General features: G+C 41.7%; 1 long non-coding RNA gene across 2 annotated transcripts in view; it reads right to left on the reverse strand.

The window, feature by feature from the left end:
* Positions 1–8,263: 8,263 nt before the first annotated feature.
* The window catches only part of LOC130607177 (uncharacterized), a 33,276-nt gene continuing 14,836 nt past the window's right edge, over positions 8,264–26,703 (reverse strand). The window contains exon 3 of one of the 2 annotated variants that reach the window (XR_008974175.1): positions 8,264–8,423. This is a non-coding gene — a long non-coding RNA (uncharacterized LOC130607177). Of the gene's footprint in view, positions 8,424–25,758; positions 25,815–26,703 lie in introns of those variants that run through there. The other variant, XR_008974174.1, reaches the window with a different exon arrangement.

Below are 26,703 nucleotides of genomic sequence, written 5' to 3' on the forward strand. Positions count from 1 at the left end.
ATGGAAGACATCACCTCTATTTTGCTTTAAAAGTTGCCCTTTCTAGCACAGCCCCCTGAAATGGGCTGGCCATATTCTCTGCAGAGCAGGCAGCACCAGAGCAGTGAAGGTAAAACTGCATTTCCACAAAGGAAGGAGGAACCGGAGCCAGGCTGCCTACTCCAGCAGCTGCTGGGGGAGCAGGAGGGCAGGGCTGCCATTACAGCTGCCCCAAACAGGTGGCCCAGATGCCAGCATCTGCTGCTGCGCTGGCCACCATCACCTGCCTGGGCGCCATCAGCATGGTCAGGGCACTTTGCTACCTAGCCATCTGCTGCTGTGAACAGTTGCCGGCTCTGCCGGAGACTAAGAGCAGGGAAAATCTCCCAGTATGTGGAAAAGCCTGTAAATCCTACAATATAAACTGAGAAATGGGCAGTGGCAGTCTGTTGAGATCAGATCACTCAGTCTTGTCTTGCCTTATCTATCTTTTCTATCTTTTTTTTTCCCTCAATTAGTTCAATGTGTCTCCTTTGATTTTGTAAAAAGTGACTCCAGAAGTTAAAAGTACCAAACTTCAGTAGCTTCACCCATATGTGCTGCGTGCCTCAGGCTAGACAGCACATATTGGTAGACAGACTGAGAAGAACATTTACCACATTACCTCTTAAAAACTCACTTTATTTTTCTTGTTGAGCTGGCTCCCATCCAATGTGACACTCCAGCGTGAGCCATGCAGTGACAGCAACAGCCTCCATGGAAACACACCGGAGCATGAGGCCAGTCATGGGGTAGACAGAAAAGGCAGTTCTGTCTTTTTCCTTAGTTTGACAGGGTTTTTTTTCATCTAAACAAGCTTTCTTTTCATTTTCAAAGCATTATTAGGAGCACCCCTCCTATGCCACCATGTCTTTGGTAAGTCTCTTGTAGTAATCCAGAGATACACTGAACCTGGAAACCCTGGGCTAATTGCAAAGAATCACCATATCACAGCCCCAGAATTAGGGACCTCTGCTCCTCTTTTTCATGAACGCAGGAGGGGAACCTGCCTCTGCAATTGAGACACTAATAAATGCCAGCTGTGGTGGGTGGACGTTTGAAAGTGCTCTGCAGAAGGAGGGGATATTATGGAGAGCGCTCTGGTGGCAGCCTTGGTACCGCTATGCCAAAGGTGCTGCAGACTGAATGTCTCTTTTCAGCAAAAAGGAGGTAGCAGAGGGAAACAGCATCTTGGAAATTTCTTCAGCATAGAATCATAGAATCATAGAATAGTTAGGGTTGGAAAGGACCTTAAGATCATCAAGTTACAACCCCCCCGCCATGGGCAGGGGCACTTCACACTAAACCATGTCACCCATATCACCATATCACATCTTTCAGGATTTTCCATACCCCCACTTTGCCCTGGAACAGTTTACTGGGAAAAGTGTGGGTGGAGGGAAGATGACAAGCAGGCTACTCTCCCAGTAGAGTAACTGGGGAGAGTTCAATGGTCAGGATGCTCTGAGGCGGAAATCTTCTATCATCATGGCTATCATGGCGCATACCTCTCCATCATACTGAAAACTCACTCCCCCATCTACTAGCAGCATTCATAGTCACCTAATGACATTATGATATAATCGATGATACAGTTTGCCCCTAGTATTTTTCTGAAATTGTCCTTTTTTCTGCCTGGACTGCCTTGGAGTAAATCTCTCAGCCTGACTATCCACTGTTCCACGCAGACAGTGAGGCAGGTAGCTGTTTGGCATGGTTCCAAGTGTTTGAGCATTTCACAGATGACAGGTAAAATCCAGGAAAAATTGTGAGCTTACAGGCTAGATTCTACCGTGTTTAATTTCTGGCTTTACATCCACAGACAACATGACAAGCCTGAGTTTCCCTGTACATCACTTGTAGGCTCCTACTGCTGAATTCATACCATGCAGCACGAAATAGCCATTTTGTATATGTCACAGGGAGAACCAGGGGCCTGGGATTCACCACAGCCAGAGTACTGTGCTGGAAGCTTCTTAACTAACCAAGAAAAGCCACTGAAATCAGTTATGTGAGTTTCCCCATCTCAGCACCTAAGGAGTCTAAACACGGGCTGCAAAGCAGTAGCTTTATGGAGCTGAGAATCACAGCCTGGTACTCTCTCAAGCTGAGCACCTCAACCATCTTTTCCAGGGCATGAATAAGCTCCCACTTTCTTTTTCTAAATGATGCATCAGTACCCTGACAATCATATATATATGATATGTAATAATAAGCAATAATCACATTTTAATGCACAATGTATATATTATTATTAATAATAATATTATTATAATATTATTATAATTAATAATTATTGTAGATATACAATATTGTATATATAATATGTATATATTAATATATTATAATTAATATTATATTAATATTAATAATAATAATAATACACAGAAGGCACCTAGGTGATGTATCTTTCTCATCTCCCAGCACCACTCCTTATATTAGCTGTTCTTGCCTGAGGGACTGGGGTATTGCTGACAAAATGTGGACTGTAGGCATTTACATTAGGACCAGCCACCCTTCCACCCTCCCTAATGAATGATATTCAAATTTAGGGTCTGACTTATCTCATCCTAAAACAGGCTTCTAAATTTTTAGTGACATTAACAGATATCTCTCTTGTGCCAAACACTTCAGTGGGCATCAGGAGCACACTTGGCTTCAGCATGTACTCCAGCTCTTTTGACGCTGGTTTGGTTGCTCCTATGTCTTTGCTGTCCCAAGTGCTTTGGGTGTTTGTGGTTAACACCAGGTCACAGAGGGTAATTCTGCTCTGAAATGTTATAAGGTGTTACAACAGATCTTTATAAATCTGGACACTGTTTACTTAGTTAATTTTCCTCACTAGACTCTGTCCCTGATGTCTCAAGACACACAGGAAAACTAACTGCACAGCAAGCCATCCATCATAAGTGAAGCCAATGACCTGGCTTCCTAATGATACTCTGTGATCTACTGAGATTACTCTTCTGAGATTGCCAAGGGCTCTAGGACTCCAGTTAACATTCTTAATATCTATTTTCAGTGTTTTGAGATCAGGTCCTGACATGACATCAGTTCGAAACTTCTACATTGAACTAGTGGTCCTGGTGTTTATCAAACTGAGGATGCAGCCCATGAACTCTGTGTGTCTTCCCAGTATCTTTCAGATCACTTCACCTTTTCTCCTCCTTCTCCTCATCCACTTCACATTCCAAGAGAGCCTGATCATTCCAACATCTTTATAGTTTAATACACTGGAAAAAAACCACTTTGTTGGCTACCTTTAAAGCACTTTATATCACTTTAAATCACTTGCACTACCACAGCAATAATGCAAAGAATGCCATCTAATTTACATAAAGTCACCCAGAGGTTAATTAGTATATGGAGGTTAATTTCCGAAAGAGTGCACCAGCAAAAAGCAGCAAAAAGCAATTCTTTCCTTAATTGGCTTTGTACACACACCTCTCACTCTATGTTTCACAAGAGTACTCGCTAATTTGTGTCTTCATTTTCTGGAAAGATTGCATGTCAGGTAGAAAGGGAGTCTGTCATTGTATCTCTCTGAGTGGTTACTTGCTGACCTTTTGTTGTGAGACAGACTATTTGGAAACATCACCATCACATGCCATCGCAGTTGCATGGTAAGTGCTGTAGTGTTACACTACAGCATCCTCTACAGTGGAATAAAAAAGAAATAATCCCCAGTTATCATCCTTCTATTTGAATAACTGCTGGGAAATGTTGATAAAAACATGGTGGAAGAATGTCATTAAATAGTACACGTCCCCGGCTCTGTCCACATTGTGGAAAGGAGGGAAGGTGCTCACATGGTGAGCACATGTGCCGGAAGAAGAGACAGGCATTTAATGTTAGTAGGGAGAGTCAAGAATGATTTCTTTTCTGTTTGGAAAGAAGCACTCTGCAGGATCATCATAAACTGTCCCCAGGTGACCAAGGAAAAAGGCAATCTCAGAGCCCTGGTGGACTCACCGCTGACTATAGACACACAGAAGTGTGAGTTGGCCCCAAAACCATTACTGGATCCTGAGACTTCAGTGGAAGTTACACTTTTCAACAGGAGCTTTAATGGACACAGTCCAAGTTAATCTGAAGACCCTAGTTCTCTCAGAAACAATAGCACACACTTCTGCTATCAAGACCCAGAAAATATGATGGTGTTTTAAATTAGTGGTTTTAGCATTAGCATTTACTGCAACTAGACTTCTGACTAAGACTGAATCTTGATAACCTGGAAATGATTAATAATGCTGAGTTTGGCTTTTAAAATACGAGTGAAAAGCTCTGTTTTCTTAGAGGCTTTCAAGCAGTTCTAACCCTAAAGCATGTCCTTCTCCAAAGTAAGTAGGAGAAATTCCTGCAGCAGGGTTGAATAGCAGCTGCAGAATATAAAGACTTAAGCTTTATTTCTGTTGCCTCCACCAAGCTGGTTAGAGACCTGACAAAGTAATCCTGATGTTAGAGACGAATATCTGCTCAAGTTCATGCTAGAAACAGAAAACCTCCCACCCCTGGATGTTGTGTCAAAACCACTGCTGTACAACCTCCTCTGCTTTCCTCGTCACTCCTCCCCTCTTTCTGCAGTAGCAAGGTAGCAGCTCCACCACTGCTCCTTTGAAGGATGAAGTGGGTTTTCAGTTCTGCAAATGTTACTTCTGGTGAACACCTCTAAAAAGGCTGCCTAGAAAGCAGACCTGATGCAAACATCAGGGGCTATACAATGGTACAGCCTCTCCCCGGTCACGTGAAAGTAGATTGTACATTCAGCAGTGGTAATAAGGTAATCAGAGCCCTACCATTTTCCTTGGTCATGAATAAATCTTTCCTTGACAAATAACATCCCTGTGTTCATTCAAAAGCTGTAATATAATAGGAATACCAATAATCTCCATTAAACTTATTTATTCTATTTACGCAGCAATTATTCCTCATTATTCCTGGTGCCTAAGAAAGTGTTCTTTCTCTTCCTTTAAACAGCTCTTGTCCATTGTTGGTGTTTACAATTTTCCTGCTGTTTTGAGGGCTCTCCTGTTCCCTCCCTGTCATTGTTCAGCAAAGCTAAAAGCATTTCGTTATTTTAATCTTTCTTGAAAAGTCAATCCCTTAATTAGAATCTATGGCTGTGGAGTTCCACTGGTGTCTGCAGGCTAAACACTACTAAGGCTATTTTCTTACTGACTGTGCTCATAGACAGGACATTTGTTAGTGTTGTTGATGGCATTAGTTTGTTGTGGGATTTTTTCTAAGACTGTTTATTTAGGTGAGAGGCAAAAGGCAGAATTCATTAGATCAGATTTTCAAAGGATCAAAGCCTACAAGGCATAGAAAGGGATGATTTTCTTGGTTGGGATTTGAAACTGAAACATGCAAAGGCAAACCTAAAAGCCAGGGGTTTGGAGAATGAGCATATCAAAATCTCTCTCTAAAACACAGAGATTTTAAGATTATGCTTGTGAAAGAAGGCTGTCAAATGTTGATCTGCTCACTCTCCTACCAGTTCCTAATGAGCATCAAGAAATGTGGAAACACTCCTTCATTCCTAACCAATCGAATACGTTTTGCTAGAGACATTTAGAGATTCAGTGGGAAGAACAGTAATGCCCCCCCAAAAAGCAAAAAGAATTAAAAGCCTGCCTTGTCCTTTCTCACTTTTGCCTCCAGGTTTGCTCACTAATCAGCCTGCATGCAAGTTTTTAGGAAGGATTTAGCTCTTCAAGCATGCAATAGGAGAAGAATCAAAGAACCCTTACACAGACATCACAGCAGCTTTTGGAAGTAAGTTTTGATGGGCGTCTCAGTGTGTCATTTCTTTGCTGTGTAACTCTTAGGGATATAATTTTTTTACACATGCAATTGCCCTTCACAGCACCACACATACTAGTCTAAACAATAAACGTAATAATAACCTACCTGAGGGATGTATCTTTTACCCTGCACATAAATTTACTGTAGTTTGAATATTTCTTATGCTGGGATATGTCCCATTTGATTCAGTTCTATCTAAATCAATTATTTTATTGCCCATGAGATAAAACAGAAGTTGCATTATTTGGACATACATGCTAATGGTATTCCATCAAGGTATGCTCAGAGTGTGTTTCTGTCTGTCTCGTACAATCACCATTTAATAATACAGAAATTATTAGGATCATCTGTGTAGTGTGGTTTCTTCTACAGCACTCGGGGTGAATCCCATTGTGTCACTCTGCATCAGTCAGTCAGTTCTCCTGGGCCTGGCATTGTGATATGTTGCCCACTTTCAGTCTGAAAAGTAGCCTTTTTAAGACATTTCTCCTTCACCTGGGAGATAAGTCCTAGCAGCTGGGACTTCCTAGTCCTTGCCATGGCCACAGCTGAACTTTGGACATCAGTCCTAGACTTGATGTGGCCTTACCACTGGTGACATTGGCCAGTAAGTACAGCACCAGAAAACCATTGTAACAATTTAGCTATGTGGCTAATCTCAGTCTAATGTTTATTCCTGTGCCCTGGTTACTGGCATTGCTATGATTTGGGAACAAGTACTCATTGGGCCATACTGTTACTATGCCTTTGCGGATGCCCATGTCTTTCTACATGAGCTTCACAGCATTTTGTGCCACCTGTAGCATCTGTACTTCCCCTGAGAGCAATCATTGCACCATGTCCACATTGTCCATCTCATTCCTCTCTATCACCTCTCTGTTACAGCTGCTGAGGTAGACAGGCTTTCTCTTCCCTGCTCTTCTTCTGCCCATGCAACTTTTCCTGCGCAACCCACACAGTGGCTTAACTCAAGCAGCAGCAGAACTTATTCCCTCCACAAATTTCCCCAGCACTATGATTTAAGCACAGCCTAAACCCCTGACAGTTCAAACCTGCCACATTTCCAAGGTGAGATGGCTAACACCAAAGACCCTGAAAGCTGAACTCAGTAGCTTAAGGGAATTTCAGAAGAGGTCGGGCATCTTGTCTGGTCAGTCTGGAGCATGGCAGATCTTTGGTGAAAGACATGGGGCATTACCTGGCACTGGCCTCTAAGAGACAGCTCTAAACTTTTCTTTGAGGAATTTGACAGCAGGTCAGGATGTTTCTAGAAGGTAAACATCTAGTGGTTAGACAGTGCTGGAGAGTAGGCAGTCTGGATCCCTGGGATTTAGGTACATGGATTTTGTCCAAGTGCCAATACAATTCTGAAAGGTGTATGTGTAGCTACTAATGCCTGCTCCTCAAAAAAATCTGGCAAAAAAGTTGCATGTCTTATACCTGTGTACCCATATATCTATGCCCGTGTACCTACTGACTTTGATTTTCAATGAAACCCCTATATTTACATGACTAAATGACATGACTGCATCAAAAGGCCCTTGGCATACAGCTCACCACTGTGCATTGTACGCTGCAGCTCTGCCCCAGGCCTCGGTGCCAAACACAGAAATTCAGCCATCCCAGAACTGTAAATGGGGAGATTCATTCCTCCTGTGTAAATAGGAGAAAAACTAGCTTTCAGGTAGCACAGAAAAACAGGCATGACTGCTTTTCCCCTTAGAAGAGTAAAGAGCATCTGTGGAAGGAACACCCATCATTTAAAAGCATGAAAAATATTCAGATTTGTCAGAGAACGAAATATTTTGAAATTATGGAGCACAAACGAGCCACTGACACCCGTACTGAGACGTGACACTGGTTCCAGCGTGCTCAGGCACTCCTGCTGGGACAGATAATCTGCATTTAAATTACACGATTCAGCCATATGTCTGGCTGGGAAATGAAAAGGTTGGAGTGATAGATACCACCTTGTGCTTCTGCCGTTGGAGTCTTTCATCCTGCTCAGTCACTCTCACGCACCATGGGCTCTTCCAGGATAAACTCCCTTCCTATTAAATAATACCCGAATGTCTCCAAGGCCTATTTCAGAACTGAGCAGTCACTTTTTTCCGCAGAAACTATATATCAAATCATTGGTGGGAGCAAGCTTTTGACTAATATTCTTGTCTGGTTATATAACTTGTAATAACTTATCAATTTGAACCATGCAACTTTTATTTGAGATTTAGGCTATGACATATGACTGGAGATTCACACTGCTCAATTTAGGGAAAGGTAAATTTTCTTCATTTATAAAAAGGGTACCCCCTGCCTTCCCACTCTGCTGCGTGTGTGCATGTGCTTGGAAATAAGAGAGTAAGTAATATTTCCACATGATCCAAGTAATTTTAATTATTGGTTTGTTTTTTTTTCCAGCTGGTATTTGTTAGTCATTGCCGTTATCTTTAGGTGGGAAAGCATATTTTTTGTTGCACTTTGAAGTAAAAACAGCATCTTCTTTTTAGCTGCTGGATGTATTCTGTAATGGCTTGGATTTCACTTCTTTTAGACTGTAAGAAATTACTATTATAATATTTCCAGTAATTTAGGTGCATGTCCTGAACAAAAATAGAATTAATTGGTGAGAAAAATCTCAATATTCCTAGAAAGAAAAAATAAAAACACCGTAAAACCAAAGATGTCTGAAATCCAGGGCCTTTTCCCATGTTTTCAATGTGTTACTGTTTCTGGACTTTTTTTTCTTTGACTTGCCACTACCTATGGCTCAGGTTTAAAAAACACGGTGTAATGATGGTACCAGCAAGTGGTAGAGGCATGATCTGGATTTAGAAATCTGGTTGCTGTACTCTTTAAATCGGAATTATTTTGGGGAAACCTCATAGCAGCCTTCCACTACCTAAAGGGGGCCTACAAGAAAGCTGGAGAGGGACTTTTGCAAGGTTATATAGTGATAATACAAGGGGTGATGGCTTTAAACTGACAAAGGAGAGATTTAGATTAGACATTAGGAAGAAATTCTTCACTGTGAGGGTGCTGAGACACTGGCACAGGTTGCCCAGTGAAGTTGTGGCTGCCCCAACCCTGGCAATGTTCAAGGCCAGGGTGGATGGGGCTTGGAGCAACCTGGTCTAGTAGAAGCTGTCCCTGCCCATGGCAGGGGGTTGGAACTGGATGAGTTTAAGATCTCTTCCAACCCAAACCATTCTGTGATTCTATGAATTTATACTTTTCATTGCAAACACGGAGGACACTCCACACAGCACCATTGTGTTGCCATCCTTGTAAATGCTGCTTTGAATTTTATGGGGACATTTTTAAGCTACCCATGCAAGGAGCTGATCTGAAAGATCAAGCTGAAAGGTGCTCTTCAGAGGGAGAATCTACTCCCAAGAATTTCAGAGGGTGATGCCAACATGGTGCTTTCCGAGGGAATTTTCTAGAAAATACAGTTTTGCAGGTGAGTGAGCAAGACGTCAAAAGAAGCCTTGCTGTGGTCTGTTTTCTGTCCATCCAAGCTGCTTTCTGTGGTTTGTCCTCCCCTCTTTTAAGCCCCTGCTGTGGTACTGAGCTTCCGGCTGACCTCTGGCAAAATCAGTGTGGCACGAGGAGCACCACCATCATCAAGGGATGTCAGGGAGGAACTCCCCATGGCCCTGGACTGCTGCCCTGCTTCTGCTGTCTCCAGTCACCAAGGCAAAGCTTTGAACTCAGCTCTCACCTGCAGATCTCTGTGCTTTTATCACCACTTTGAAGTGGAAGGACCATTAGTTTAAACCAAGTGTGAACTGATAAAAACGTATGTCCTTGTGAATTGCTCCCAGCACTGTCACAGGCCTCTAGTAAGAACAAAGAAATACAAGAAGTAGCAAAATCTCTCTGAAGGTGCTTATTTTCATATACTTTTTATTGGTTTATTTCTGGACAGTTTTAATTAAAAGTATGCATCAGCAGTTACTATATGGTATATGTGGCTTTGAAAGGTCTTTTCTTCTTAAAAGATCCTGATAGTGAGGTTGATAAATCATGTAAATGAGTGTGCATGAAAACTTGTATATGCTAATTTGGTACAGAATTTTTCCACACATGGCATGTATCCTAAGTAAGTGTTTTATAAGAGAGACCAGAGAGTTTTATGGAGTGCAGTTTGGTATAAATACATATAACTTTTTATATATGTGGCTCAAAATACTATAGGTATCTGTTTAAAGGAAGATAGCATGACAAACCTCTAGGAGCCACAAAGTCTACCTACACATCTTAACAACAATTGCCTAATGGATATACTGATGCCAAAAGGACCCTTTGAGTGTTTCTGAGAAGAATACATACGTAAGCTTCCACGAAATATGTCATCCTTTTCACTCATTTATACTAAGGAAATACCAACAAAACACTGTGTTTAAATAGCTTGAAGGATCTGATAGAAATCAACAATAGCCAGGAAATTCAAGAAAGCCAAAGCCTGACACTCCCTCTTCAGCACATTTTACACCCTGTTTTTGCAAAGTGAGTTGGAAGCCTTGGATATCCCACCTCATTTTCAGTTCTTGATTTATGCCAGACCCTATGGGAAAAGTACCAGCAATAACAGAAGCTTCCACCTCAGACCTTGCACAGCAAGGGTTCAGATGAAATCACAAGAAGAAACATGTGCTTTATATAAATATCAGTAAGTTTTTGGCCTGAGACATCATTCCCCATCAGCTGAGCCTGAGTCCCCACTATACCCAGCAGCTCCCTGTGGCACCCTGAGCTGCATGGCCATGTCTGGTACACAGATACAGTGCCCTGTAGAAGGGAGGGATGCTGTGTACATGCCAAAGGAGCGGCTCCCTGAGCCTGTAGGACATTTTCCGTGCTGACTTCGGTTCAGTGTCTGGGGTGATCCCTGCCTGTATCACTGCCTGTATCACTGCCAAGCCCTTTGGCTCCCAGTGGCCCCCAGAGCTGGCCTGTGGTTAGGGTGATACTGCAATGTAGTCCTCCTGTACCCTGTACAACGCTGCTGGGAGACGACCCTGGTGCCCTGTTTTCCAGCTCCAATATATATTTCATCATACACATACTGGAAAATGTAATGCAAATACATACTTAGTCTCAATCTTTCCTCTGATGCAATCCAGACAGTTAAATCATTCTAAGACCCACTGTTTTAGTGAAGGCTAGTTTACAAGTTTAGCCCAGAGAAAAGGAGGCTGAAGGGAGAACTTACTGCTCTCTACAATTACCTGAAAGGAGGTTGTAGCAAGGTGAGGGTCTGTCTCTTTTCCCAGTTAATAAGTGGTAGGATGTGAAGAAATAGCATAGGATTTTGCCAGGGGAGGTTTATATTGGATATAAGGAAAAATTTCTTCACTGAAAGTGCTGTCGAGCATTGGAACAGGCTGCCCAGGGAAGTGGTTGAGTCTCCATCCCTGGAGGTATTTACAAGATGTGTAGATCTGGCACTTAGGGACATGGTTTAGTGATGGACTTGGCAGTGCTAGGTCAGTGGCTGTACTGATCTTAAAGGCCTTTTCCAACCTAAATGATTCTATGAAGATATGAAGATAGAACATTCCAGTGCAGGGTTAGTTGATACAGGAGGATAAGATGAAGGCTTTATGACATACTCTTCCCCTGTCCCCCTCCTATTGCAGTGACACCTTCTTGGCCTCAAACCCCAGCATCTGCTTTGTAGCCATGGAAAAGGAAGGAGGCATCTTCCCCCAGGTCTTCCTGTCCTGAAGCAGCAGCTTGTCTGGTCCTGTCTTATTGTCCCAGGGTCCTCCCCTCATTGTCCCTGGGCCCTGGGGATTCTTCCCAACCAGGGGCAGAGTTGTCACCCCCTCTAGAGCTGCAGGAATGTCCCAGGAAACGGGGAGGTGGGCCAGGCCCTGAGGACTAAGGGAAAACTAGGGTCTGAATGAAAGACCCATCTCCTTTTGCTGCTTCTTAATTCTGGTTATAACTTTGATTTGTAGTGAAACAATTTGGTCAAGAGAAAATAAAAGACTTCCCTGTAAGAAGGCTGCTTTTTATTGTCAACTTTCAGAGAGTCAGAGGAAGAAATTCCCTAGGCAATTAGAGCTTCTATCATTACAGGCACAAGGTTTGTTTTGAGAAAACAAACACATGTCAGCATTTTTAAAGTTATTTTTGTCAACCTTTAGATGTGTTGGCAAGGCATCGATTCAGTGGGTTTTTATACATGAAGGCATATAGACAGCAAAGTGCATACCAGCTGGAAGTGCAATATGCCACTGGTCTGTTAATGATAAAGAGCAACAATGCAAAGGAGCTGTAAACCAGACAAAGCAAAAGGAGGAGAAGGGCACCCACCACATTGGGGGGTATGTGGCAGCTACCCAATTACTGGAGATTCCCTGGTGCTAATATCTAGAGTCATTAGTGTAAAAGCAGCATTGGTCAGGGACATCTGCACAGCTGGGAGGAGCTGAGAGGGTTTTTTTTGGTTCTGGTTTGGGTATTTTCCATGTCCTGCTTTCCACAGTGTCGTAAAAATAAACTTACTTACACTAAAATCAGTTTACAGGGAGCTGGATAAACACAGTATCGCGATGGCCTCACTCTTGCAGCTTGCGTCCTCTATTAAATGTTAGCCCTGAATTTTCATAATATAATTAAACATAACAGCATTTAAAAATAAATGTGAGCACTTTAGGCTCTTATCTTAAAACTCTGTGCTTATTTTTTGCTAAGGAGCCCATCTGACTTAAATCTGATTATTACAGTAGGGTGGGTCTCAACTAGAGCCACCATGAGATAGTTCTTACTAAAATAAACATTTTGGTGTTCCTATACACATATTTGAAGAGCGTGAAAGATCCAGCACACATAATACTATTTTCAGACATCTTGGTGAACTTGTGTTAAACAGGTAAAACATGAAACAAAAAAACAGAGTTTGAAAAGGAGAAGAAAGAAGAATATAATAAATCTGTGCTAGAGCCAGGAGCTATCCGAATTTCATATCATCTTCCCCTTAAGTGCACCTGTGATGTGCAGTCAATAGCACAGGTATTTCCCAAACTCGCCCCCTGACCTTGCTGCTGGACCCTGACCTTGCTGCTGGACCCTGTCCTTGCTGCTGGACCCTGTCCCTGCCAAGCCTCCCACCATCTCTAGCAGACTTTCAGCCAAGCCTAGATGTGATAGCTTGGCCAGTGACCCAGATAAGACACATTTCCTAACCCACAGAGCAGACAGTTTTAAGGGCACATTACTGTCTCCCTTCCACAGGAGAAATGTGCCCCCAAAGGACATCTCAGTGTGGGACAGCTGTGGTTTCAGAGGATGGCACAGACTGTCAAGAGGCAGAGATTCTGCATGGCAGCTCTGTGAACATGGCAAAGAACTGGAGGGAAAATACGAAGAGAAGATTAATCTGTTGAGCACTAAACATGTTTATTTTAACTCCTCTGAAAAATTACGGAGCAAAACTCCAGGGTATAAATCAAAGTGAGAGAGAGAAAGAAAAAGGGCAAGCGAAAGAAAGTCATTACTTTGGCAATGAAAGATTACTCAGGATCCGTAACTGTGTTTACCTAGCTCAGCTTTAATTTTGCCATTCCAAAACCTTCGAAAGAAGTCCATGTTAAAAAACAAAAGCTAAACCAAAAAAGCCCAAAGTGATCACAGAAAAATGACTTGTGTAATAACCAGTGGAAGTTTGCAGGTTGCCACCTATGCTCACAAAGCTGTTTTCTTTACTATTAGATGCATATTTTATAGAACTCCAAGATTTCCATACTAAGAGTTTAAATTACAGAATAAAGGCTAAAATGATGAGCATAAAGATAGTTATCTGATTTTTTTCCCCTCTCGTCGTTTCCATGTACTTCAGCTATGCCTTAGCGCAGCCCAATTTACAGTATAAGGCCAGAAAGTCAGTAGAAGGCACGCTGTTACAATAAGTACTGTTCTCACTTGGTCACCCCAAGCTCCCTATTTCCTTCTTAAAAGCTGTTTTCAAAAGGATCTGCTTGCGTAATTGTGCAGCATCAAGCCCTGGTAGCCTCAATCCCCAAGAATGTTTTCAGTGACCTCTTCCTGCCCAGTTTTTCCATGAGAGAGAGCTGTTCGGAAAGGGGGAGCCGTCAGTGTTACCAGAGGAAGAATGAGCAGACAGATGCAGAACAGAGATTAGTGTTTTAGAAAAAAGAAACCCACATTCTTTTTCTCTCCCTGATGTTGTGATCACTTTTAAAAAGCACCCCCTCATTTTAACATTCCACGTCGCTGTTGTAGGCCCTTCCAGCAACAAGATAGACCCTCAGTTTAGAGGTAAGGATATTAAAGCAGAGGAATGGGGGTGTTTCACCTACACAGTGGCTGCCAGCATCAAACCCAGCCTGTGGATCAGTCCTGGCCATGAAGAGGCTGGGGAGCTTTGCAGTGACAGTATGAGTCAACATGGCCGTTTGCACAACAGATAAGTAAGTGCAAACAAAGGGTGGGAGGGCAGTAGCCAGAGCATCAAAAACGAAATGTCTGCTCCTGAGGGACACCAAGCTCCCTAATACAAACACGTACCTATACCACATCTGATTTGTTTATTTACAGTATCAATTTTGGTTATGGAGAACCTTTTGACAACCTAAGGGCAAAATGACCTTGAGAAGTTCACATTATTAAGAATTAATTGTTACCCTCTGACAGACCCCATTTATCACCGTGAAAACCAGATACATTAATTAGAACACTTCTGGCATCAGAGCAAACATGTTCCCTTCATGTTAGATTTTGTTCCCAAAGGGAGCACAGGAATTCTTAAATGTACCAAAGAGTAGGTTCAAGATTTTCCACTACGATGAGTTTAAAAGTTGGGGGGGGGTTAGTCCGTGAATCAAGCTCCATAATCAAAGAATTATCTTAGCTAGTGACAGACAAAACGAATCATCAGAATTTCGTTCTTTAATTCCACCTGTCACCTGCAGCGCTGCCACTGAGGACCACAGGGCAGATTTTTCAGCAATTAACATTATGTGATGTTGCTGAAGGCAGCATATTTGCTGTATCTTAGAAACATGCCGTGCTGTGGCAATGCAGAGTAGGCAGCTTTTAGAGCTTGGATTAAATCTAAGTGAAAGTCTCCCATGACTCATTCAACTCCTGCCATTACCTTATGTATTGTGACAATGGTGTAATGCAAGGTGGGGATTTAAAAGGACAAGAACATAAATCTTTCTTCGAGATTGATGACTTTTTGCCATTGCCTGTGCATCAAGAGGATGGAGGGAGCTTACTATGTTGCAATTTCCCACCCTACGCCTAGTAGTAGTGCAAAATGAAAACTTTACCCTCAGATCAAACCCTGTATTTGTCTCCAGAACAAAATTTCCCATCGGATTAAGACCTGCAAAATTTGTTCCGAGAGGGAAGAACGCCGGAGTTCCCAGTAATGTTCTGAGGAGCCATTATCACTTTGTTAGGCACAGTCAGCTACAAAGACCCCAGCATTGCTTTGGTTGCATTCTTTTCCCAGGTGGGAGAAAAAGTCCCAGCAAGTACGATGCCCCTCTGCTCTGTATTCTTAACTATTCACCCCAAATGGTCTGCCTCTTTAAAAGGAGCACAGGCTCTGACACGCTATCTGCTTCTCAGAAAGCCGAAGGTGGATGCGTGCCAGGGATTTGTTCAGCTTCCTGGCTTTGCTGATAAAGAAGGGCCACCATGAGGTAAACGTCTGCTCTCTGCCTGACACATTTCCCCAGCAGCTACCCAGAAAAAAGGGACCCAAGAAGACATGGATAATATGGACAGCGTGGCACCAGAGCCAACTGCCTGCGCAGGAGGAGGCCTCTGAAGAGTTTGTGCGCTTCTACATTTAGAAATGTGAGCTTCGAGGCCGAGCATTTGCATCAGCAGGTGGAAAGTATGAGGAAGCACATCTAATGCTGAAAGTTAATGATAGCGTTTGACCATGTTAACCAGTAAATGATAAGGAAGGGCCATGGGAGTTAATTATTCAAGTAAGTGACTGCTAAAAGAAATGCTTAAGAAAGGCTGGTAGTTTGCACTGACAGCAATGGAAAGTGACTAATCATTCCAAAGTTTAACCTTAACAGCTCTAAGCAGACCCTTCTTGCTCTTTTTCTGTTTTTGTTTTTTTTTTTCCTAAATCAATATTGTCTACCTCTCAGGCAGAACATTAGAGGTTTTGCAGCAAAAAACACCCTAGCTGGCTGAAAGGCACCTGTGACATGAATCACAGAATCAACAAATCATAGAATCATAGAATGGTTTGGGTTGGAAAGGACCTTCAAAGATCATCTAGTCCAACCCCCCTGCAATGAGCAGGGACATCTTCAACTAGATCAGGTTGCCCAGAACCACATCCAGCCTGGCCTCGAATGTCTCCAGGGATGGTGCATCCACCGCCTCTCTCGGCAACCTGTGCCGGTGTTTTATCACACTCACTGTAAAAATTTCTTCCTCACATCCAGCCTGAATCTCCTCTCTTTTAGTTTAAAACCATGACCCCTCGTCCTGTCACAACAGACCCTGCTAAAGTCATCTCCCTATCTCATCTCTAAGATAGGCCCCTTTTAAGTACTGGAAGGCTGCAATAAGGTGTCCCTGGAGTATTCTCTTCTCCAGGCTGAACAACCCAAGCTCTCTCAGCCTTTCCTCAAAGGAGAGGTATTCTATGCATCTGATCATCTTTGTGACTCTTCTCTGGACTCTTTCCAACAGGTTCATGTCTTTCCTGTGCGGAAAGTTCCTGTCCAGAGCTCCATACAGTACTCCAGGTGAGGTCTCACGAGAGCAGAGTAGAGGGGCAGGATCACCTCTTTCGACCTGCTGGTCACGCTCCTTTTGATGCAGCCCAGGATATGGTTGGCTTTCTGGGCTGTGAGAGCACACTCCCACCTTATATCCAGTCTCAATCCCTTCATCCCCCAACTTGTACTCATACCAGAGGTTGCCTGACCCATGTGCAAGACCCTGCACTTAGCCCCATTGAACCTCGTGAGGTTTGCACAGCATGTCCAGGTTCCTCTGGATAGCTTCCCATTTCCCAGGCGTGTCAACTGCAGCACTCAGCTTCATGTCATCTGCAAACTTGTTGACGGCACACTCAGTCCCACTGTCTATGTCCTTGATGAAGATATTAAACAGTACTGAGCTACAGAAGAGAAGCTATCTGGTTTAGAGCTGTTCACCTTTGGGAGAAGGGAGCCCTCGCCTCAGCTCCCGACCCCCCATGGGATACAGGGCCACTCTCCTTGCCTCTCAGTACGCGTGTATTTTGGTTATAACCTCTCTGGGGCAAACTCTACCTTGTTTGTTCAGTGCCAAGTGCAATCAGGCTCTGCTTGCTGCGGATGTCCCTCGGTACTGCATGACATAAACACTAACAAAGACAGACTGCTCATACCTGCGTAACCCCAACCAAATCCACCACTTCTTAAAAGAATTCATTTTTTTGTGGTGCCTGGATAATTTAAAAAACTCCTAGGCAAAATAAAATTGCTTCCCTGCCATAACTGCTAAGCTTCTGCGGGACATAGCTGCATAATTTTAGGAGCCAAACATTCCTAACTAGACCTCTTTGTTTCAACAATCAAATACCAGAGGGGGAGGTAATACTGGCAATGTATTTTTTTTCCTTATATGTGCTGAACTGTTTTACAGCTTCTCATATTGATGCAATCTACAATACAATAACAACAACAACAACAAAGGCAAGTACAAACATTTTATAACACTGCAACGTATATACAGCACTTTTCATCCCAAGTGTACTGACATCAGACGTACAGTTGCCACTTGACCTCTGGGGGAAGTGCAGCTCTCTCCACACTGGGATACAGCTTGTGTTTAATAAACAATATTTGAGGTTTGGACACGGACAGGAACAATTTTTTCCATTTGCAGCTTTTCTAAGGATAAATCAAAACATAAAAGCACATTTAATGCATATACATCCATTAAGATACTGAAACTAAAGGGAAGACACACTTGGAGAACTTTAAGAATATCTTAACAATGGTAAAATTGAAATTTGAGCTGGAAGATGAGAGGGCAGCTAAGTGAGTATTATTTTTTTCCTGGGGAAAAAAATGCCTTTGAGGTTAAAATCTCTTGATTTGGAAACCTGGTGTTAGCCTTATCTGAAAATCAGAACCCCCAGTGTTACTTATGCCCATTGCTGTGGTGGGCACTGCACTGGAATGCAACCTTTCGGAATACCTTAAAGAGAATGCTGCAAAATCCTCAGCAGCATTGACTGTGGGAAAATAATAATTCTTCAGGAGTAATTTATTCTTGATATGTAGCATGAAATCACAGAGATTGTGGGAGTTTCCTATTGTCCCTGCTCATGTTGTAGGGGGTGCTCGCAAGGTTTCTTAAAGATTCTCAAAGACACAAGGAAGTCCACTTTTAAGATAGGCCAACATGTATGCATGGTCAACCCTTTGTTAAACATTGCCTTGCAACTGTTGCCCAAAATGTCTCTTCAGCAACAAGCCACAGTGCCCTGTGTATATCCTACAGTGCTTAACCCTGTCACAAGTTTCAGTCCTGCTGCCTAGGGTGTCATTGTCCCTGGCACTCCTGGGACAGCTTTCAAATGGCTGTCATGATCTAGAAATGGTCTTTCCTTCCTGCTAGCCCATCCTTGTGAGTACAGTTGCCACCTCTGCAAAGAAACAGGCTGAACTTGGGGACAGTCTCTGGTAGCAGCCCTTGGCGTCCTAACAGAGTCTGTGCAATACATTTAGAATAATCAGTAGAGATGTTCATCTGAATAATCAGAGGACTTGTAAAACTGAGCTGTCACAGAGATTGCTAGCAACACTGAGTTCTTAGACAGACATGACCTAAGGTACCAGTATACATGTGAAGACAGGGGAAGTTGAGGACCATGCTTGTGCCTGAGTGCCATTTTCTGTACCAATGGAGAAGTTCCAAACATGACGAGTAGCTGTTAGCAGCCAGGAGAAAAGAATATCATCCATGGCTAGAAAAAACATACTTAGGGCAAGGGTAGTGGGAGCAGGGGGCGTAAGTATGAAGAAAACCTTTGATGCAACTCATACATGAGAATAAATATAAAAGAACATGAAAAAGATAAAGTTCTCATTGCAAACAATCCAGTCAGCCTACATTATGGGTAAACTTTTAAGATAAGCATGGTAATTAAAGATTGCAGAAAGCAGAGGTATCAAGGTTTTCACGTCCTATTGCTCAAGTCAGGAACAATTTACTGTCCTGTGGTACTTGGACTGAGGCAGATGGACGTGGTAAAGGCAGTGTGGGTGGTTCACAGTGTTCACTTTGCTTTGGCCTGGGAACCTAGGAAGCCACAACAGTTCTTTGCTTGTAGACTTTCTGTTGCTCTAAGCATGAATGTCCCTTTTGTCCTCTAACAATCCCATTTTTGTGTTTAGGAACACAGTCTTTGACCCTGCCCTGGGCTAGGAACAGAAGCCAACTGAAGCAGCAGGATGCTGTTCTTCCAAAAGACTTTGTGGTGCTCTCTTTTGATGACATTGCTGGCATCATGCAAGCCAGGGTGGTTTCAAGCTACCTTGCTAATGCGCCTTCATTAACCTATGCTAACCGTGATAACCACTGCTTAAAATAGATTTTTTTCAGTCTTCTCTGCACCATCCTTGCACTCATTCCCTTGGAATAGTATCAGTTATCAGCATCAGCTAGGTGGTTACAGCTCAACGTTATGTGCCCCAGAGCAGGCAGATTAGATGAAGAGAGGCCCTGCACCATCCTCTTGATAGTGGCCTGCTTGTTTTTCTGAGTGTTGAGTTTTCTTTCCTCCTGCAAACCTACCAGTTTTAGCGCAGCAGCCATTCATATTTTCAGGTAAGTGTTGTTACTTAGACATGCCTGAGCTCCCTTTATAGTCATTGGACAGGATTCAGAGGCAACAGTCACATATTTAGTGCATTTTAAAAAGTGTTCCTGCTTTTATTAAGTTGATCTTTGTTAATTATAACCCAATAAATTTTAGAAGAGGCTGTAAAGGGTAATGATTTATGCATCTATGTTCAAAAATCAGAAATATCAGACAGCTAGCCATCAAACTCCTACAGAACTCAGAACATGCATTTGAGAAGTGATTCAGATTCCTGTGCAAGTCAAGCAGAGGGAGAAGTATGTACAAGACATGTTGCTATATTGTGACAAGCCAAAAAGAAGCTTTCAGGTATATAGCATCTTGACAGTCTGATCAAAATCAAGTGTTTAACCTTGATTTTTACCTTGGTAATCAGGTTTCTCTCTTTTCTTCACACATACATTATGCCATATTTAATACACAAAAGAAAAAGGTGATATTTTCTTTACTGAGATGCAGCCCATCACTCTCCTTTTATCATAAGAAAAGCACCCTGTACTTGCTTGTATAGCAAACATCTTTCCTAGCAGTAGTCCTGATATCTGGAATAAGGATTTATGAGTAGTCCTGCCCCTCAGGAATAACTGCTAGTGTGTTAATCTGCCAAAAACCTGAAACAAACCAAAGACAAAAAAACTCAATGAAAAAAAGCCCTGACAACCCACAAACATAAATTTTTTCCCTTAAGTCCTGTCTTTCTGAAGATACTGGCTTTACTTACTTCCTCTGAGCAGACATGTTCATGTTAATGACACAACCTCACTAATCCATTAATGCTCATAAAACTCCATAATAGTACTCAAAAAGTATTTATCGACTCAAAAATAGAAGTCAGGGCATATCCCTATCATAAACAACACCTTTTTTGCAATGTTCATTCCACAGATGTAGTTATTCGTTGTCACACCTAGCATGGCAGTTTTTCTGGACAATAAATACCTACAAGACCTGGTGATTTTCATGCATTATCTGTATCACCTACTTTCTTAGATTTCCCTGTTCTGATCACTGTTCAAACAGCTGCTGCAGTTACTGAGTTTATCTTGGTATATCCCACTCAACTGCTGTGTCTCAAAACAGTTCTGCTGGTCTGCTGAGGAGCTGTGTGTGAGATGCTAGAAAGAGTGAGGAAGTGCAGGGAAATACCTAAAGGTCTTAAAAAAAACCAAAACCAAGAGTAAATGAGTTCTGTCATTTACAGAAATACCTCTGCAAACTTGGCTCTGAGCCTCATAATTCTCTTAATGCACTACTGGTATTTCACAGCTTGTTACAAAAATGCCTCAGAAAGGGCACTGTGAGGAAGTGAACAGTGATGCTTGTCTATAATGTCTTGGACTTTTTGTGAAGATGCATACCGTGAGCATAGGCGGTGTGCACACTCTTTGTATCAATGCTGGTGGCTGCATGCTACCAGTAAAACTTCCAAGGTATAGAAATGGACCAAGTTGGTTTTGGTTATTGTTGGTTTTCTGAGTTAGGAAAATACAGGACATGGGACTACTTCCATTGACTAAAATGACAGCAAGAATCAAGATAAAAATGAGCTGACAGACACAATGGTTGTAATTTCTAATCCTTCTCAGAACCAGTTATATGTTCTATTACACCGACGATCAACATGTAGCCTATATATAGAATAAAAAGCAGCAAGGAATAGGTAAAATATTTTGGGCTAAACACTTGCTGAATGTGTCAACCACACACATTTTCAGCAGCACTGCTATACATTGGTTTTTATTGTGTCATTTTTCAGCATTTCTCTAGACCAACTGTCCTCAAATCACTGCACTTCTGAGTAGCTACAAGCCGTTATGCCCAAATTCAGTGAAGGCATAATAAGTAAGTGTAACACACAAAAGTGATTTTTTTTTTTCACTTCGGTAAAATTTAAACATGAACCCTATGACATATTTATCCGGGGGGGGGGGGGGGGGGGGGGGGGGGAAGAAAAGGTATAAAAATAGCCATTACTAGCAGTAGGAAGTCTGTATGAAGGGATAGCTTAAAGAAAATCTGAAAGTGAATATGTCTTTTGAAAGCACCTATGCTATTCAAAGGTCAGGCACATGCTGCTCTTTCCTTGCTTCTTAATAATGAAGCGGTAAGCTTGGTTTGTGGTAACAATAATAGGCACTGTACCAAATTCAATCCAGCACTCTACATACAGTGATACTGACATCTGATGATACTTGTGACAGATTATTATAGTCTTCCATCATCAAACTGCAGTAAAAATTCAAGGCTGCAGTAAAAATTAATCTGGCTGTGAAACTGGCCTATGGTTGTTTCCCTCCCTCCCCTAATGACTGGAACATTGATGTATACAAGTGATCAGACATGACTTTGTGAGGGTATTAGATGTACATAAAGCTTGCAGGGAGAAATGGATGGTTGCTACAAAATATTCAGAAACCAACTACTTAAAAGTGCATCTTCTTACATCTCGTGTGCCATTATTACTGGCAGTACCACAAGAAACTGCCTTAGAAATATATAGGATGTTTTGAAAACCTACTACCAGTGAGCTGGTAGTAACATTTCACATTCCATATGGAGACTACTGATTCAAAGTCTGGACCTTTCTTGGTCAATCTGACCAAGAAAATGATTCCAATTTAATTGGCGATTTGAAATAAGTCACCAGTTTTAGTGAAAACCCTAAGGATTAAAGTCTTCATTAAAAACCACAGCCATCCATAGGACTCTTCTGGATGCTCAGAAAATGTGAAGGAACTGAATACCCAGAAGAAACTGGTCACTGCCATCAAGTTGGGGACACTGTGTGCTGCTGCTGGTGGCAAGGCAAGAATGTGCATCGCCTGTTGATAAGACTTTTCTGTGCAGCATACCAAAGGGAATAACACAACATTCATTCAGTCAAATCCTGACTTGGAAGTAAGAAGAAGTATTGTCTTCTGCTAACGACTGTAATACAAATATAAACATAAAGGGATGCAAACTACATCCTTGGGTTTTGCTTCATTTGCTTAATTGCTTTTGTATTCTTAGTTTGCAGAGCATCTGTATAACCCATATGTGGAATGATTTCATGCACAAACTTCAGTACACACAGTGCTGTAGAAGTTGAACAAACCTTGTCAATCATTGAACACAGGAAAACCTGTTGGTGGAACGAATTTGCTGCATGCTTTAATTGTAGTCAGAGGCCTAGCTGCCCCTAGATTTTCATGGTTTGTTGTTCAACTAGAACTTCTTCCATACATCTGAAATTTGCTCCAGGTTATATGATGTTTTGTGGTCAATCACAACATGGCATATTACCAATTGATACTATATAATCCAGGATGAAAATATGCCCTTAATGCTCCATGACAAATGGAAAGAATTTGGATATCTTATTTAAAACAGTAGAGGGGAAATGGAATACAGTCCAGCTCTGTAGTTTATATTTATCCTTTTTGTTAAAGAAAAGCTATCTGAAACTTAGATTTTTCATAAGAGGGACTTAGTGGCTTAAGCTTTTCTGAGTTGGCTTGCTCATTTTTTTTTTAACTGCTTCCTGCCCAAATTTATATCTGTAATAAATGTGCCAGTATATTTTTGGATATGCTTTTGTGATATTAAAATGAACCTTCTGGAAAACTCATTTAGCATTTAACACTTCTATAGAATCAGAAAACCAGAACAGAAGACTTCTTTGCAATCAGTGAAAACAGCTCTTTTGACTACTCAACACTGCAGTTGCACCATTTTTAAGTTTTCTTTTAACATTCCACAGCATGACAGAGGCAATGCCAACACAAAGAAAGGTATATGTTCTCTACTCCAAACAGCAAGCACTGCCAAAGAGAAATTTTTCTATTATATTCTACGAACTAGTTTCAGACTCAGTGCACATTTTTTTTTAATAAATTCTATAGGCTTTTAAAATTATATTCATAGATTCTCTCACTTTAATTACTTCTAAAAATCTACCATACTTTTTCCAGGGATCTGCTTATTAATTTTAACATTCTAGCGTTAATACTTTTTGGTTCAGGTTTGTTTGTAAAAGTAGTACAGTGTGACAGCACTGTAAGAGAACAAATAATTATAATTTTCACAGGATCATAGAGTCTTTTAAGTTGGAAAAGACCTTTAATATCAAGCCTGTAGCATTCCATGGGGTTGTTGTAGCCCAAGTGCAGAACCCAGTACTTTGTCTTGTTGAACATCATGCAACTGGCCTTGGCCCATAGATCTAGGCTGTCCAGATCTCTCTGTAGCAGATCAACATTCCCACCCAACTTGCTGTCATCTGCAAATTTACTGAGGGTTCACTCAGTCCCTTCAGCCAGATAACTGGTAATGCATCCATTAATTTCAAATGTATCCCAATTATTTTGAAAAAGACAAATAGATTTGATTACTACTTATGATATACTTAATGCATGTGTAAGTAGATGTTTAGATACTTCACATTTGCAACTGGAATTGAGCCTTTTTATTCTACCTACAGCTAGGCTACAAACTGAGTGCATACATAACAAGTGTTCTAGTTTCATTGACTCATTTCTGAGCTTCCTCGGGGTCAGTTAAGCCACTAAATATCTCTCAGATGTGCCTTTCAATATTGGGCCTCAAATCAAGACACAATTACTGTGACGTGCCTCGTGTTGAGATTACCCATTCTCTTATTTGAAGCTTTTTCATCTGGATCAGTGGCTAGCTGTTCTGGAACAGCCAATATTCATGACTGATACTAAACAGGAACAAAAAATTTCTCATTTTCTTTCACCAAAATTTCACTTTGTTTCCCTGACGCTGCACGATGCATTTTAATGCGAAGGTTTTAAGGAGCTGAACTGAGATAGATAGGGCCTGGAAACTACTCTACATTATTCTGTGCTTTCCAGTCCTTATCTTTTTTTCCCTCCTCGTCTTCCACCACGTGAAGCAGACTACATTGCATCAGTGCAGTGGCAGATGACCAATAGTGCTACATTTAGCTGTTTGTAATAAGCATTCCCTGAATGATGGGAAATATTTCTAACTTGGAGCAAAGTATGATGCACGTTTGTTTTGTTTTTTGTTTTTCCCCCCTTGCCTGAGCAAGCAAAAGACAAGAACTACAAATCAACTCCAGCAATCTTGCATGACTCTGCAAAACATTGCCATTAAACTTCACTAGTGAAGCTGGGATTGTTTGTAGTCATATAAATTTATTTTGGTCACCAAAGCTTTAATTATTGCATTTTGAGGCAGATCTTTCAGTATAATAATACATTTCAGGACATTTCAAGATTTTAATTAACTGGAAGACTGAGAACCAAACAACTTTAAATCAATATGAAACACGGTTACTTCATGGGACCAAAAGAGCAACTGTAAGAGAGTATTCTTCAATTCATAAGTATATTCTTAGATGGTTTTGTCCCCTATACCATTGAAATTGTTATCACAGACCCCCAAAGAAAAGTCAAAATTATCACCCTGAAGTCTGTAGAAGACTAAAACATTAGGGGACTCACCACTCATGTAGAACTTTGTACAGCTTGGTAAATAGTTTAATAAAACCACGTGTATTTCAACATGGTGACAGAAAAACTCATTCATCTACAAATAATGGGGAAGAAATAAAACAGAAGCTTGTGAGCAATAAATCAGGTGAACAGGCTCTCCCATGGTAATGCAATGCCTACATGTAACCAGGAATTTATACTCAGAAAGTGTAGGAAGGTTACATACTGCTGTGTGTCATCCTGCTGGAATAATAAGCCCAGCTCTGGTGTTTACAAATTGATAAAGATTTTGAAAAATCAAAGACATTTCAGAGAAGGTCCTCTAGAACTATTAAAATGGAAACTTCCTCATGGAATTCATGGAACAAACTACTTAGGGCACTGAAGAGAGGTGAAAAATTACTTAAGTACCTACCTGGAGAACAGGAATTCAGTAATAACAGGCTCTTTGATCTCACAAATAAAGGTGTGACATCCTGAAGCCTCAAAAGAGCTGTTTTCACTGATCTCTGTAGTGGCAGAGGTAAGGTCAGAATTAAAAATGATAGGATTGAAATACCATCAGTTTTGGTGTCTTGAAGAAAAGGCTCCTGTTCCTTAGATGCTTTTCATGCATGAGATAGCTTACTTTAGTGAGAAGAACCAGGTTCTTTCAACTGGAAAAGGAAAAAGCCTTATGAGCAGGGAGTTATACTGGAACTTGGTCACTTCCTACATAAGCACAGTAGAGCATCTCAGCTGGATGCTGAAATGAATTAATTCATAAGAAGTTCTGAAGTCAGCTCATTCAAAGAAACCAAAATGAGAGTGAGGCCTTGAAATATAAAACTCTCAAATGTATTTGTCTTGTACACCAAGTCTCCAGTGGAGAAACGAGCCTGACATGTGAAGGGTTTCTTTGCATTAGTCAGCAGTGTCAGGTTGAGATGATGGTCCAGTTCCACTGTCCAGACCACCACACATATGTGAGGCCACCAGCCAGGTGTGAGGTCAACCTGGGATGTCCAAGCTGCAATTTGGGCAGAGGGACACCTCCCCAAGACAGGGCTGGGTGCTTGAGGATGGGCTGAAATGGAGGCTCTGGGCCTGAGGATGAGCTGAAATGGAGCCTCTGGGCCATAGGCAAGGTGTGAGGGGAGGCCACATGCAAGGCTAGTCAAGGCCAGTAAGGCCCTTTGACTCTGGATGGCAGCTTCCTAAGGCTCAGCAGTTAACATTTCCTTCTCAGAAAAGATGTCCTCAGCATGATGACATTTTCTGGCAAGATTGCTAACCTGTATCTCTTACTACCATTTGTGAAAAGGGGTCACCCGTCTTTTCACAGTATATATGAAGAGTGATGTTCTCATACAAGCATGTCATTGTGTTCCAAGACCATTATTCCCTGATGCACAGTATCAGTTTATGAAGTGATGGCAGCATTTGGGTCATGAGATCACATCAGGATTTTTATCCTGCTCTCCTCCTGTCTTTATACAGCATTCTGTCATGTAAAATGTCAGTGGATGACAACCTAAATTTAATTATTGTCCTTCTGTAATTTAG

Source organism: Pezoporus wallicus, unplaced genomic scaffold (genome assembly GCF_028554395.1).
Source record: "Pezoporus wallicus isolate ANWC-B61680 ecotype Strahan unplaced genomic scaffold, APGP_CSIRO_Pwel_v1 contig_16, whole genome shotgun sequence".
NCBI classification, from domain to species: Eukaryota; Metazoa; Chordata; class Aves; order Psittaciformes; family Psittacidae; genus Pezoporus; species Pezoporus wallicus.